At 37.9% G+C, this 15,772-nt stretch overlaps 1 long non-coding RNA gene across 1 annotated transcript in view; it reads left to right on the plus strand.

The window, feature by feature from the left end:
- Positions 1-15,772, plus strand: part of LOC149216034 (uncharacterized) — a 90,469-nt gene that overhangs the window by 51,331 nt on the left and 23,366 nt on the right. Inside the window, exon 2 of the long non-coding RNA XR_016250525.1 lies at positions 3,098-3,142. This is a non-coding gene — a long non-coding RNA (uncharacterized LOC149216034). The remainder of the gene's footprint in view (positions 1-3,097; positions 3,143-15,772) is intronic.

A 15,772-nucleotide genomic window follows, 5' to 3' on the forward strand; every position in this document is an offset into this window, starting at 1 on the left:
ATACATGGATTTGTATTATTTTCTTGCCAACACACATCAATATATTATTCATGGCTGTAGCACATTTGTTTCCACTTCTTATATTAGTCATATTGATGCTTTGATAGATACCACTTCACTTTTATTGTGTCCTACATTGTGATACCCTCACCATGTTGCTCACCTTATTAGTAGAGTTTCCCACCAATATTTGTAATTTAATGATGTTCTATTACCTTTGAAAATTATTTTGTCTATATCATTAAGTTATTCTACATCAAAATATGTTTTTAATGAACTAAATTTCTCATCAAGTTCTTATAGCGATACTTTTTCCTTTATATAGTTGAATATTGTGTTTAGTTTTCACCATAAGGAGGTTTTGTCTACAAAACAAAAGTAATACATGTTTAAATATATAGTGTCATCTAAGACATTTCCTCTTAGAAAAGTCTATGAATTGGTTCATGATTGTTTTGCACTAGTTCTAGGGATCTTCTTGATCATATTTTTCATACCAATAACATTGAGCGTAGTAGAACCATCAAAAGTTACTTATTCCATCTTTGTTGGTATTGAGGGTATAAAAACAAGTATTTACAACAAGATGTTTACATATGTATACAAGAATGCTTCTGAAAGCTATTGTAAAATCCTTCCCTATTATTAGTTAGGGGTTATGTTGGAATGTTGGGAATAGAACCAATTTCTTTATTGGTAAGGACCCTTGGATTGGGTGAACTCAACACCATACTCTTCCAATTGACTTAATCTAACACTTGAACAATTACGAAATTATTTTATTGGCCCAGGCTTTAGAACACATTGTTGTTATGGGACCTCAAACTTGGACAAATAAATGAGATTTTGGATTACATTGCCTATAGGATGATCTCTGCAAACAATACACCAAATCATTATCTTTCGTACAATCATCATCTTGGATTCGCTAGATAATATCATATGGACACATAATACTATAGGTTGCTATATTCTAAAATTTGGGTATATTTGGATGACACAATCCCACATTGTTGATCCTCCTCCTTGGTGGAGGAAACCCCTTTGGAAATTAAAATTCCTAAAAAAGGCTAGACTTTTCATGTTGTATATATTATGAAACAAGGTCGCCACCTAGGACAACCTTAAAAAAGGCTCCTTTCGAGGATCAAACAAATATTTGTTTTTCCTTCAAGATTCGAAATATGTAATGCATCTCTTCTTACTTTGTCCCTTCTCTATTGAGGCTTGGTTTGAAATTCAGAGGCTCATTAATCAAAATTACTTTTTGGTGGGGAATGAAATTGACTCATGTCTTCCCAATTGGTTGCACTCAAATGTTCAAAAATATCATATAACACTTTTAGTAACTTGGGGCATATGGCTAGAGAGGAATCGAGCTATATTTGACAAGAAGCTTCCCCTAGCCGTAAATTTGTTTCTCACAACTTGGATATTTTTTCCTTAGGTGCCTACACACAAACTCTTCCATTTTCCATGCACCATAATGAGCTCACTATTCAAACTAACTCCCCATGGGTATTCTTCAATGGGGTAGCACAAGGCTTACCATCACTAGGAGGTGTGCTTGAGGGGCCATGCCCTCCACAAACAATTATGCAGAGCTTATGGATCTCAAGCTACTATTAATCCTTGCATTGTAAAACAAAATTATAAATCTTTACATATGTGGGGACTCACTTATGGTCATAAACTGGATGAAATACAAGCTGAATAATTTCTCCCTGCAACCTATCAACAAAAATATCGCAAACATGCTTTCTCTCTTAACAAATGTATATTTTAACCATGTCTATAGAACTAGAATCAAGTAGTTGATGCACTCGTAACTGAGATTGACATTGAACCACAACATTTGAAAGATCTGAAAAATGATAAATACTCATCTTGAAGAAGAATCTTTCCATGTTGATTGGGCCTCGATAGGGACTATTTGAGGACTTTTTGTTGGACATCTATCAACAATTTTTTATACCAATCTATACAAGTTGTTATATGATTATTATTACAAAACATATGTAAAGTTAGACTATATTTAAGAGAGTTTTGACACCAATCTTGGTAGTCACAACAAATGTGCTTCTCACGCTATAACTTTTGTAATTTTAGGGGTTGTAGTTGAAGCTCCTTAACGATGCTCTACCTTTCATGACTTTTCTTAAGATTTTGAAGTTGTTGAAGTGTGGTTGTATGCATGTTGATCTATCAAGAGTGCCATTTCAATGAAGCTAACATTCTAAAGTGCTCTCAACAAAAAATTATGCAGAGCTCATGGCTCTCAAGTTCCTATTACACATTGCACAGGAAAACAAATATACAAATATTCACATATATGGGAACTCACTTTTTGTGATAAACTTCATGAAAGGTATATACAAGATGAACAATTTCTCTCTCAAACCTCTCTTCAGAAATATCCAAAACATGCTTGCTCTCTTCACAAACGTATATTTTATCCATGTCTATAGATATAGGAAGATGATACACTCTCAAAACTACGATTGGGGTTGAACCTCGACATTTGGAATATTTGTAAAATAATGAAGTCTCACAAGGAAGAATACTTCCATGTTCGTTGGGCCTAGTTAGGGACTATTTGAGGGCTTTAAGTCAAACAACATCTCTTAGCAATTTTGTTATACCAATTTATACAGGATGTTATATGACTATTGCAGTACATATGTAAAGTTAGACTATATTTAAGAAATAATTTTGACCCCAATTTGGATAGTCAACAACAAATGTACTTCTTAGGCTATAACTTTTGTAATTTTGGAGGTTGTAGTTGAAGCACCTACCTAAAGGTGTTGTACCTTTTGTACCTACTTTATATTTAATATAAATTCTAGCTACTTTCCCCTTTTAAAAATGTATATAAGTATGTTGATAATGTTTCCACTAATAAGGTAGTTAGAGTTACAACTTAAATTGTTAATGAATGCATAAAACAATCAATTATTTCTCAGTTTATTATTTGCAATATGTCAATGATCTAATCGAACATAATCTTGATTGGAGAGAATTTCTAGATATTAATGATGATATTCTATTGACTTCTCTTGAGGCTCAGAAGTTGTTGAATTGTGGTTTTATGCAGGTTGATCCATCAAGGGTGACATTTCAATGACACTAACACTCTAAGGTAGAATTAAATATGAAAAAATTTTATGCAAGTACTATTTCAATTTTAATGCAAACTCTACATGGTTATGGAAATCTAGAATTATACTAAGCCACATGTCACTAACGCTTTGTTTCCACCATTTATTGATTGCTTGGGTTATCACTTTAATTACTAGTGCCTTAACATCTTATCAACTACTCATGCTTATGCTTGCTCCATCATACTAGAATGCTCTCATACACATATTTCCCTATGCATACCCATTGATAGAGATCTTACTTATACACTACTCAATCCCCATGATAATGTTAATGTGCTTTAATATCCTTTAATCTAGCATGGTATCTAGGATCTAGAGGGGAGAAGAAACAAATAAAACTAGGAATTAAATTAATAAAGTTGGTTCATTGGACATTTGTTTCATTAATGTATAAAAACCATATAATTAGAAGAAATTGGGTTGTCTTCAATTTTCTCAATCTTCTCTAAATTGTATAGATTACATATTTTATTCTTAGGATATTTTTTGAAGAATAATCTTCTATAACCATCAATGAAGTTTCTTTAGAAAAATATAAAAACAACTATCTATTGCTATGTGTAGCTATAGGCCAAATATAAAGGAAGTGAAATGAATCCACTTTTGTATAAAAAAAATGAGAAAGACAAAATAGAAGATAAGCCAACAAATTCCAGAGGGATGTGAGTGATAATTTATTTGTCATGGCAAAGGCTTAGTGTGCAATGTTACTCACTTGTAATAGATATGTATCTCATCTTCGTTTGGCATCAAAATTATTAGATAGTTGATTTTTAGGTGTACAAATGCGATAATGTGGCTTATTGTAATAACAATAAAGAATTGAAACTTACATTATCCACTAAGGTTGAAGGGCATTAAACTTTTATATTAAAAAGACTGAAAAAAAAATGCTTAAGTAGAAATATAACGTGTGTGAATATGGTATAAGTGTTTGAATACTCCTGTGAAATAAAGAGAAAAAGTTAGTGAGATACATATACATAAGGAAAACAATGTTCTAACAAAGTGTAGAAGATCAGATGTAGCAAATGAATAGACAACTTGCTTAAAAATTGGTATGTCCATATTTCAGTGGTAATTCTCAATATGTTCCATTTATTTTTGATACGCGTGCAATGCTTATGATAATGTATATAAGCATCTATTTTCCTCTTCATCAATGAACCTAACCCATTGATCAAGGAACCTACTTAGAAAATAGGTAGTCAAATACCCCATAAGACATATAAAACACATTACAAACAAATTTAATAGAATGGGAACATCCATATTTTGCATTAGATAAGATAAGATAAGATAACTATATTAATGTCCAACTAATGACCACAAAGTAGGTCAAAGGGATTGTTGAGTACAATGATGTCCATAAAGTGCAAGAGAACCAAATGGTCTCCTATAAAAAATATAATGCATGAATATAAAAGGTACAATGCAAGAACATAAAAGATATAATGTATGGAATGCCTTGACGGAGAAAATCTAGGGGCTAATGGGTTTGAGGATCAAACCCATCTCTCCTAACATCTGAGGCTGGCTGAAGAACACTAAAAAAAAGTCCACAAAGTTTGTTGGCTTGATGAAGGGCTAGTGGGAGGTGTAGACTGTCCACTAACTCGTTGTGTGGGATAGTTTGTGCATTGTTGAGGTCTGGAGGACCTAGTCCGTCTCTGAGGGACAAATCTGAAACAGTTTCGCTATTGAGGTCTCATGTGGCGAGGTGAGGTCCCATGGATCCTCACTAGTCTAGAGTCTGGATATGAAAGAATATCAATCGTTCTCTTTGTGCCCCTGTCTGAAGGTAGTACCCTGAAAAATGGCATGATACTCTATGTGGGGTCTAGTCTGATGGGAGGCTAAAGAATATGCGCTCAGAACCTGAGATCCTCCTTCATATATAGGGCCAAACATCTCTGATCGGGATACCTGAAAAAGTCTGCGAGGGTCTTAGAGTCTCTGAACAGGAAATGGAACCTTCCTTTGATCTCGTAGTAGATAGGGCATGAAAAACTAAAGCGCACCTTGGCCTCTACTTCCTGTAAATGACATACCTGGCAGATTTTGTTTGGTCTATCAATCTGGTGGTCCGTCTCTTCCCGAAGTCTCATATTTAGTGGTGTTGATAGTATAAAAAAACATATAATGGTTACAGGTTCAATCCTACCCTTGCACATATCCATATCAACATTCACATTTTCATGATCTATAGTATATCCAAACAGTCTATTAAAAATAATCTTCTATAAAGTCTCCAAGACATCAACCGCCTATGATTTTGTGATCATGTCTTATTGGAATTTTCATTAGTTAGGCTATCAAAACTTGGACCTAATTACATTAATCCAATCAAATAAATTGAGTTTATAAATTTTTAACTCATTATTTTTCCAATTTTGACTTTCTTGACGAGGGAGTCTAGCCTATGTGCATTGTGAGGACAATGGATCTAGAGAAATGGGGTGAAAATGTGGCAATCTACCTACCCTTGAGATAACTGTTGAGATAACTGCAAGAAAGAAACATGCAATTTGCACAAAAGAAACTTTGTAGATAAGGAATTTCGTACTATCATGAGTAGATGTCATATAAGTAACATATACATGGATTTGTATTATTTTCTTGCCAACACTCATCAATATATTATTCATGGCTCTAGCACATTTGTTTCCACTTCTTATATTAGTCATATTGATGCTTTGATAGATAACATTTAACCTAAGTCACTTTTATTGTGTCCTACATTGTCATCCCCTCACCATGTTGCTCACCCTTATTAGTTGTGAGTTTCCCACCAATATTTGTAATTTAATGAGGTTCTATTTCATTTGAGAATTATTTTGTCTATATCCAAAAATTGGCTATATTTGGATGACACAATCCTAGAGTGTTGATCCTCCCCCTTGTGGAGAAATCCCCTTTGGAAATAAAAATTCCCAACAAAGGTCAGAGTTTTCATGTAGTATATATTAAGAAACAAGGTTACCACCTCATACAACCTTAAAAAATACTCCTTTAAAAGACCTAACAAATGTTCGATGTGCCTTCAAGAATTGAAATATGTATTACATCTCTTCTTACATTGCCCCTTCTTTCTTGAGGCATTGTTTGAAATTTAGAGGCTCACCAATTAAAAGTACATTTTTGTGGGCAATGATATTGACTCTTGTCTTCTCACATGGTTGCACTCAAATATTCAGAAATATCACAAAGCACTCCCTCTCTTAGTAGCTTGGGGCTTATGGCTAGAGATGATTCAAGCTATATTTGTAAATAGGCCTCCCCTAGCCATTAGATTTGTTGCTCACAACTTGGATATTTTTTCCTCAGTTGCCTACACACAAATTCTACGATTTTCCATGCATCATATTGAGCTAAGTATTCAAATTGACTCCCCATGGGCTTTCTTAAATGGGGCAACACAAGGCTCACCATCTCTAGGAGGTGTTGGTGGCATCCTTATTTGTCCACAAATTCACAAATCTCATTTTAGGCAGGGGCCACACCCTCCATAAACAATTATGTGGAGCTCATAGCTCCCAAGCTCTGATTACTCCTTGCACATTAAAACAAAATTACAAATATTCACATATATGGGGACTCACTTATGGTCATAAACTGGATGAAAGGCATATACAAGGAAATATTCAAAACATGCTTGCTCTCTTAACAAATGTATCTTTTAACCATGTATACAAACACTAGGATCAGGAAGTTGATGCGTTCTCAAAACTTTGGAATATCTGCAAAATGATAAGTAATCATCAAGAAGAATCCTTTCATGTTCATTGGACCTTGATAGGGACTGTTTGAGGACTTTTTGTCAGACAACATCTCTCAACAATTTTTTTACCAATCTATATAGGATGTTATATGATTATTATTGCAATACATATGTAAAGTCAGACTATATTTAAGAGATAGTTTTGACAACAATCTTGGTAGTCACAACACGTGCTTCTCAAGCTATAACTTCTATAATTTTGGAGGTTGTAGTTGAAGAACCTTAAGGGTGCTCTACCTTCTATACTTGCTTCATATTTAATATAAAATCAGGCCTATTTCCCCCAGACACACACACACACACACACACGCGCGAGTATGTTGACAATGTTTCCACTAATAAGTATTTAGAGTTGCAATTTAAATTTCTAATGAATGCATAAAACAATCAATTATTTCTATGTTGATTAGTTGAATGTTTCCAATGATCTAGTTAACGATAATCATCTTGATTGGAGAGAATATCTGGATATTAATGATGATATTCTACTGACTTATCTTGAGACTCTAAAGTTGTTGAAGTGTGGTTGTATGCATGTTGATTTATCAAGGGTGTCACTTCATTGAAACTAGCATTCTAAGGTGCCCTCCACAAACAATTGTGTGGAGCTCACGACTCTCAAGTACCCATTACACGTTGTACATGAAAACAAAATTACAAATATTCATTTATATTGGACTCACTTCTAGTCATAAACTTGATGAAAGGCAGGATGAACAATTTCTCTCTTAAAATTCTCTTCCAAAAGATTCAAAATATGCTTGCTCTCTTCACAAATGTATGTTTTAACCATGTCTATGGACACTAGAATTAGGAAGTTGACACACTCTTAAAACCAAGATTGGGGTTGAACCTTGACATTTCGAAGATCCACAAAATAATAAAGACTCATAAGGTAGAATATTTCCATGCTCATTGGTCCTAGTCAGGGAATATTTGAGGGCTTTTTGTCAAACATCATCTCTTAAAAAATTTGTTGTACCAATTTATACAGGTTGTTATATGACTATTATTGCAATACATATGTAAAGTTAGACTATGTTTAAGAGACAAATATTGTTGAAAATATAACTATGCTCGGTCTTCATAATTGTTGTTCTACTTGTATAATTATATATTTATTGTTAAAGTAAAAAAGGGAAAAAGAAAAATATTTTTGAAGCATGGGTTGCATGCTCCTTTTTACTTGTCAACTTGGTCAAGCATGTTCTTCATGCTTCTAGAGTTTACTTGGGTCAAAAGACTCTTTATCATATGTATAAGACCCTTCATGGGCATTTGTATCATGAAAGAAAAAAATATATTGTGTCAAGAAAGTGAAAAAGACCTCCATCATGAAGTCGGCCCTACCTGTGACAAGTTGGCCTTGATGTGGCTATTCCACCTCTTGGAAAAGGTGTATATTGGAGGAAACCTCGACCTATTTGAGCATTTATCCGTCACAAGGTCAATCTGCAACAAGAAGACGACAAGAAGTGCGAAGGTCAAAGTAGAAGAACAAAAGTCAAAGAAAAGAAAAAAAATTGAGTTTTTGAGCCTTCTATCTCTCACATGTGCGTAGCTAGGATTTTTTCCCTACTGTAGGATGCTGAAATTGCAGGTTGAAGTTGCAAGTCTAATCTAAAGCGCTGAAAAACAGAGTTGACCCTCGTTGGCGATTTTCTATTTTATTTTGGATGATAAATGGCTAACTCTACTTGTGACAAGTCAGCCTTGATGTGGCTATTCCACCTCTTGGAAAAGGTGTATATTGCAGGAAACCTCGACCTATTTGAGCATCTATCCATCACAAGTTCAATCTGCACAAGAAGATGACAAGAAGCGCGAAGATCAAAGGAGAAGAGCAAAAGTCAAAGAAAAGAAGAAAATTGAGTTTTTGAGCCTTCTATCTCTCCCACGTGCGTAGCTAGGCTTTTTTCCCTATTGTAGGACACTGAAATTGCAGGTTGAAGTTGCAAGTCTAATCCAAAGGGCTGAAAAACAGAGTTGACCCTTGTTGGCGATTTTTTATTTTATTTTGGATGATAAATGGCTAACTCTACCTGTGACAAGTCGGCCTTGATGTGGCTATTCCACCTTTTGGAAAAGGTGTATATTGGAGGAAACCTTGACCTATTTGAGCATCTATCCATCACAAGTTCAATCTGCAACAAGAAGACGATAAGAAGTGCGAAGGTCAAAGGAGAAGAGCAAAAGTCAAAGAAAAGAAAAAAATTGAGTTTTTGAGTCTTTTATCTCTCACACGTGCATAGCTAGGCTTTTTTCCCTATTGTAGGACGCTGAAATCGCAGGTTGAAGTTGCAAGTCTAATCCAAAGGGCTGAAAAGTAGAGTTGACCCTTGTTGGCGATTTTTTATTTTATTTTGGACGATAAATGACTAACGCTACCTGTGACAAGTCGGCCTTGATGTGGCTATTCCACCTCTTGGAAGAGGTGTATATTGGAGGAAACCTTGACCTATTTGAGCATCTATCCATCACAAGTTCAATCTGCAACAAGAAGACGACAAGAAGTGCGAAGGTCAAAGGAGAAGAGAAAAAGTTAAAGAAAAGAAAAAAATTGAGTTTTTGAGCCTTCTATCTCTCACATGTGCATAGCTAGGCTTTTTTCCCTACTGTAGGATGCTGAAATTGCAGGTTGAAGTTGCAAGTCTAATCCAAAGGGCTGAAAAACAGAGTTGACCCTCATTGGCGATTTTTTATTTTATTTTGGACGCTAAATGGCTAACTATCTTGATATTTTCCTCACCTCATTGTTTTACTGATTTTACCTTTCAGTGTTGGAATTTTGCATCAATTTGTTGAATTGTGTATCATGGATTGTTTAAAGGATTTTTTTTGTCGTTGAATCCATCTGTGGCGCCGAAGGTTTTGAATTCAATATTTTTCATGTGTTGAATTGGATTTGGTTCCCTGAATTATGATTTCAATGTCATTGTTTTTAATGGATTTCATCAAATTGAAATTTGAAGGGAGCCTAGGTTGATTGATGGTTGATGTCGTTGTGGGAGAGAACAAGTAGACATTTGTGATATGGGGGAAGGATGAATATATCACATGTAAACTGAGATCAAGATATAGGCAGATTAGCGCAACTAATGCGAGCCCTGGAATATCTTCCTCTGCATATCATGAATTCAAACATATGCAACTTTGATGAAGTCGTTCTCTGCGCACTCACTCTTTGAAATGTAAGTAACAAGAATTGTATTCTTCGATCAACTTTTGAGACATAAATAAATTATGATGCATGGATAAAATGAAACAAATAATAGTGGGATCGTTTTATTTAACAATAAGCATAAAAAATAATTATACAATTACATGGTATAACAGGGGAACTCAATGCAGTCTGTAGGGGTGGACAAGTTGGAGGACATGATTTTCCAAACCGTTGTGAGTGCTTCACTAAGATAATCCACTTTATTAGTATGTAAACGAGGTTTTTGTTGGAAGATTTTGGTCACATGCCAAATTATCGAAATATTTTATAGATCATTTGACTTAAAAGCTTTGTAGCACTTCAATCAACTCCGCCACTCAAGGACAAATTCTGCCAAAGTCCGCTAGGCTACAAAATGGTGTTAAAAAGAAATTTGCAAAAGGGGAGCTAAAACTCTATTTTTTTAGGCTTTCAACAACTCGATCAAGTGTTCAAGGTAAAAATTCAAATAGCTCGATCAAGATTAAAATAAAAAACCTAGATTGAGCCCTTAACGTGGTTAAATAATGGTTCGATCGAGCTTTAAGGTTCGATCAAGCACATAACTCGATCAAGTTTTAAGGGTCGATCGAGCTTTACCCATAGCTTGATCAAGTTTTAAGGCTCGATCAAGCCATCGTTTTATTTTCGTGCCTAAGATGTATTAGCAGGAAATTTAAAAAAATGGCTTGATTGAGCAATCTTTAAGCCCTCAAATGGCTTGATTGATGGCTTAAACATTGCCCGATTGGTACCTCATCCAATATGTACCTCATGACATGTGACGCAATGTGTAAGCATGACGCAATGTATAAGAAATATGTACCTTATTTGTACCTCATCCAATATGTGACGCAATGTGTAAGCATGACATGTTGTATATTTCTTTATCCAATTGCAAACAATTTTTGAGTCACCAAAAACTTGAAGATTCCGACAGTTCTTTCCAATTGCAAATTGAATGAGATTTTTTGCTGTGATGAGTTATGTGTAATTGTTTGTGCCACCTCCAAGTCCCATTTGTATATGATAGTAGTGGGAATTTGCTATATATAGAACAACCCCTCCCTTGCATCCTGTCTCTTGTGCCGATCCGTCAAAATATGCCCAAGTGGGAATTTGCTATATATAGAACAACCCCTCCCTCGCATCCTGTCTCTTGTGCCGATCCGTCAAATATGCCCAAGGTTGTGAGTGATCAATGGTCTAACAGATGATATTTCTGGGAGGAGCGTTAGCATCATCCTCAGGTATAATTTTGTAGTTGGCAAGGATCCTGGCGATGATGGATGGCCAATGGGGGACGAAATCCAGAAAGATGATACGGTTCCTGGCTATCCAAATTTCCCAGCTAATGAGAAGGGGGAGGTTCCTTACTTTCTGCGGGGATGCAGATGTCCACCAATTGGCCCATACCTCCCTTATGGAATGACCCCTCCAGATGGTGGTTGAAGGGATGTGTGTGAGTGTGGAGTTCCAGAGGTCGATGGTAACGGGGCAAGAGAGGAAAGGGTGATCCACAGTTTCTAAGCTGTCCTTACATAGGCAGCACCAATAGGGCCCATATTGTCCCCTTCTGATCAGGTTCTCCTCTGTAGGGACTTTGTTCTTCAAAATGGACCACATGAGTAATTTTTCGAGGGGGGCTTTGAGCTTCCACATTCCTTTCCACCATATATCAATGTGTTGTGATCTGTTTCTATTGGCAAGGTGTAGATACCCCTCTTTTGGAGAGTACTGGCCATTTTTTGCTATTGCCCATGTAATCTCATCCTCCCCTTCCAATATACGGGTGTGAGACTTAGTGAGGGCCGATGTGTATGCTCTCCAAGGTTGGTGCCAATGAAGGGGTAAGAGCAGGCTTTGGGTAGACTTCCAAGCTTGGTGCAGGAAGGTTGATCTCTCTTGGTCCACAATGTGGCAGATGTGTGTGATGACTTGCTCTATTAGGTTCTGGAGTAATCCTTCAGGTAGTAAGTGTGCATTCCCACATCCTATCCAAGGGTCAAGGCCGATGCGGACAAATGTCCCATCAAATATTCTCCACGTAAGGCCATCACGAATAAGTGACAATGAATTCAGAATCGCTTTCCATATGTTTGAGATCCCAGATTTGTTCCAGCTTGTCTGTCTCAGCCAATCCATCGGCCTTAGTGGATCGATATATTTAGAGGATGCTACTTTGGTCCAAAGGCTACTAGTGGTGATTAATTGCCACCCTAGCTTGGCCGCTAGTGCAGAGGAGAAATCTTCCAGTTTTTTAATACCCCATCCTCCCCATTTCTTAGGGATAGACATGAGATCCCAGTTTTCCCATGCAAATATCCTCCCTGTTTGTTTGCCTTTCCACAGGAATCTACAATAGAGGTTTTGTATTCTATTAAGGATGCCCCTTGGAATCCATGCAAGTGACATCCAATATACAGGGGTGGCCTCGAGGACAGCTTTGATGAGCACTAGTCTTCCAGCGCTGGAGAGATACTTGTGATACCATATATTAAGTCTCCTTTCAAGCTTAGAAATCAACCATATCCAGTCAACTATTTTGTATTCGAGCGTCTTCAGCCTGTATCCCAGATACCGAAGGCCTTCATCTAGCTACAATAGGGTGAATGGAAACCTTTGTAGTGCAAACTGAATCACATGCAGGGGGTATTCCAAAATGGTAATGGTGGATTTTGAGTTATTAAGGATCATGCCAATAGCAATTTTGAATAGATTGATAGTGTGTTGTATAGTGGTCAGCTTTTCAAGACCCCCGTTAAGGAACATTAACACATCATCCACGAAAAGGAGGTGTGTTATGTACATCTGTCCGAGATCATGATGACCGAGAGCTTGCCTCTAAGGTGCATATCCTCGAGCAATCTACTGAGCCCTTCCATGACCAAGAGGAAGAGTAGGGGAGATAATGGGCATCCTTGTCTGAGTCCTCTTTTAGAGTTGAAGAATGGAGATGCAGCCCCATTTATCAGGACACTAAAGGATATATTAGTAATGTAGCACATAATCCATTTAATAACTCCCACAGGAAATCCTAAATGAGTTAGGAGCATTTTGATATATAACCAGCTAACCCAGTCGAAAGCCTTTGATATATCAGCCTTAAGAATCATACCTTTTATCTTCTTAGTCTGTATGGAGTGAAGAACTTCCTGGGCCGTTCCTATAGCTTCATGTATCTGACGATCTTGTAGGAAGGCAAATTGTTCTAAAGAGATGTGTGTGGATAGTATAGGGCAGAGGCGATTAGAAATGATTTTGGATGTGATTTTGTATATGCAATTGCACAGGGAGATGGGCTGGAAATCATTGAAGGTTGACAGATTGTCTGATTTGGGGATGAGAGCGATGAAGGTGGAATTGATGGCCCCATGCATCCATCTAGTTATCTTGCATTCCTCGATGACCTTGAGTAAATCTTGCCCTAGTATATCGAGAAAAGCCAGATAGAACTCCACTGACCAGCTATCTGGATCGGGGCTCTTATCTCTCTTAAACCATTTCAGGGTGGCCTCCAGTTCCCCAAGAGTGACTTCTCTATTTAGATCCATAGCATCGTCTTATTTGATAAATCGAGGGAATAGTTGTGCTACCCTAATGACCTCTACTAGGGTGGCATTGGGAGGGGCTTGGTAGACTTGTTTGAAATGTGAGGTAGCTAGGGTGGCCAAGTGAGGGAAGGTGTCCACCTCAATTCCTTGCTCATTTGATAGTTTCCAGATTGTGTTTATTGCTTTTCTTCCATTTGCAAATTTATGGAAGAATTTAGAGTTATCATCTACTTCCTTTAGTCATATCGCTCTGCTCCTCAGTCTCCAAGTTTCCTCCATTTCCTTAAGTATGTTCTCTTGTTTGGATGTTAAGTTTGTGAGCTTATCTCTGAGGTCATTTGATGGGAAGATACCCCCGTTGTTTTTCTCCAAGTCGACAATTTCTAATTCAATATCTTTTAACAATTGTTCATCTGAACACCTCTTGTTATGTGCCCATATCTTAGATAACTTCTTCAGTTCCTTTAGGTTGTCGACGAACCCTTCTGTGATGTTGCTTCTGGCAGCAGGTGGGTGGGCCTTCCAAAAGTTTGTGACAAGGTGGGTATAGGAATTATCCTTCAACCAGGAGGAGTTGAATTTGAAAGGGGCTCGTGGCTTGCTAATATCGCCCTAGATATCAAGGTATATCGGCAGGTGGTCTGATAGTCCACCCGATCCCACCCACTGTCGGTAAGTGAACCCTTGCTCCAGGGATCGTTCCTTGATGAGGAAACGAATGAGTCTCCTGGCAAGACTATCCTCCCCGCTTCTTCTATTCCTCCAGGTTGGGACAAGTTTTGCAGATGGGATATCAATGAGACTATGTGTTTCTAGGAGGTGCTCGAAGAAGACCAATAAGGGGTCAACTTGGGCATGGTGACCCCATGACTCTGAGAAGCAAAGAGAGAAGTTTAGGTCTCCCCCCCATAATGATGTTGTCAAGTTGCAGGATATTGGCTAATAGTAGATGCTCCCAGAAATTTTCCCGGTGGTTGCAGGGCCCATAAACATTTAACACTCTGATTTCTATTCCTAGATCGGTAGAGTAGATATCCGTCCCAATGAAATCAATGCCACCCCAAGTGCTAATCAGTTTAATCGAGTGAGTATTGTATCCAAAGGCGATGCCCCCAAGCGACCATATACATCAATGGCTTGGAAATGCCATCCTGGGAGCATGGATTCCAGGAGAGGGGAAATGGCATTGGCGGCACCCAGGGTTTCTTGTAGGAATACCATGTCGATCAGTGCCTTCTAGAGAAGCCTCCACAGTGCTAGTTTTTTCTTGGGACTAGCAATCCCTCTGCAATTGAAGGAGAGGACCTTCATGGTGGAGACGGCTCCAGGGGGCTCTGCGCTCTAAGGACCCTGTCGAGAGTAAGCTGTTTTCCTGTGGCAACCTCCATTCTTGCCTTCTGTTTAGCTTTTGACAGAGAGGAAGGTCTGCCTCGAGGGAGCTTCAGAGTGGTGGAGGGAGGGACAAGTCCAATACCTATAGCATCTGGAGCTTGAGACCGAGAAAGTGAGTGAAGGTGGTATCTGTGGGGGATGGAGTTAGTTCCAGGGTTCAATTTTGATGGCACTTCCTAGAGGTGGTAGGGGGAGTACAAGATATGGCAGGTGCAGGGGAATTGAGGGGGCATGCGGGTGACTTAGATTAGGTTGTGATCCAACCGGGCTCGGCCGAGGTCCCATAGTATTACCCTTATGAGTATAAGTACTAGTAATTGATGCAGAGCTAGGGTTAGGAATAGACATACCCAAAGATAGCGCGACTCCAACAGCCGCCTTAGACCTAGTCAGTGGAGGTGAAGGAGGCCGGAGAGGTGTTTTCCCGCGCTTCTTTGGAGTTGTCGAGACCAGCATGGATCTAGCTGCATCAGATTCCATTTTCTCTGCCTCATCCGAGTGATCCACCTGTGTCTGAGCTCTCAATGAGGGAGATGACTTCCCCTTGTTGCCAACCTTTGATTTCACGAGTAGAGGGCAATCCTTGTAGAGGTGTCCCACTCTGTGGCATCGTCTACATCGAAAGGGGACGCCCTCATAGTCGAGTATCTGGGTGTGATTGTAGTTCCTCCATCACAGG

Source organism: Pinus tabuliformis, chromosome 1_1, assembly GCF_031772625.1.
Source record: "Pinus tabuliformis cultivar Carrire ecotype Pingquan chromosome 1_1, CPIR1, whole genome shotgun sequence".
Lineage (NCBI taxonomy): Eukaryota > Viridiplantae > Streptophyta > Pinopsida > Pinales > Pinaceae > Pinus > Pinus tabuliformis.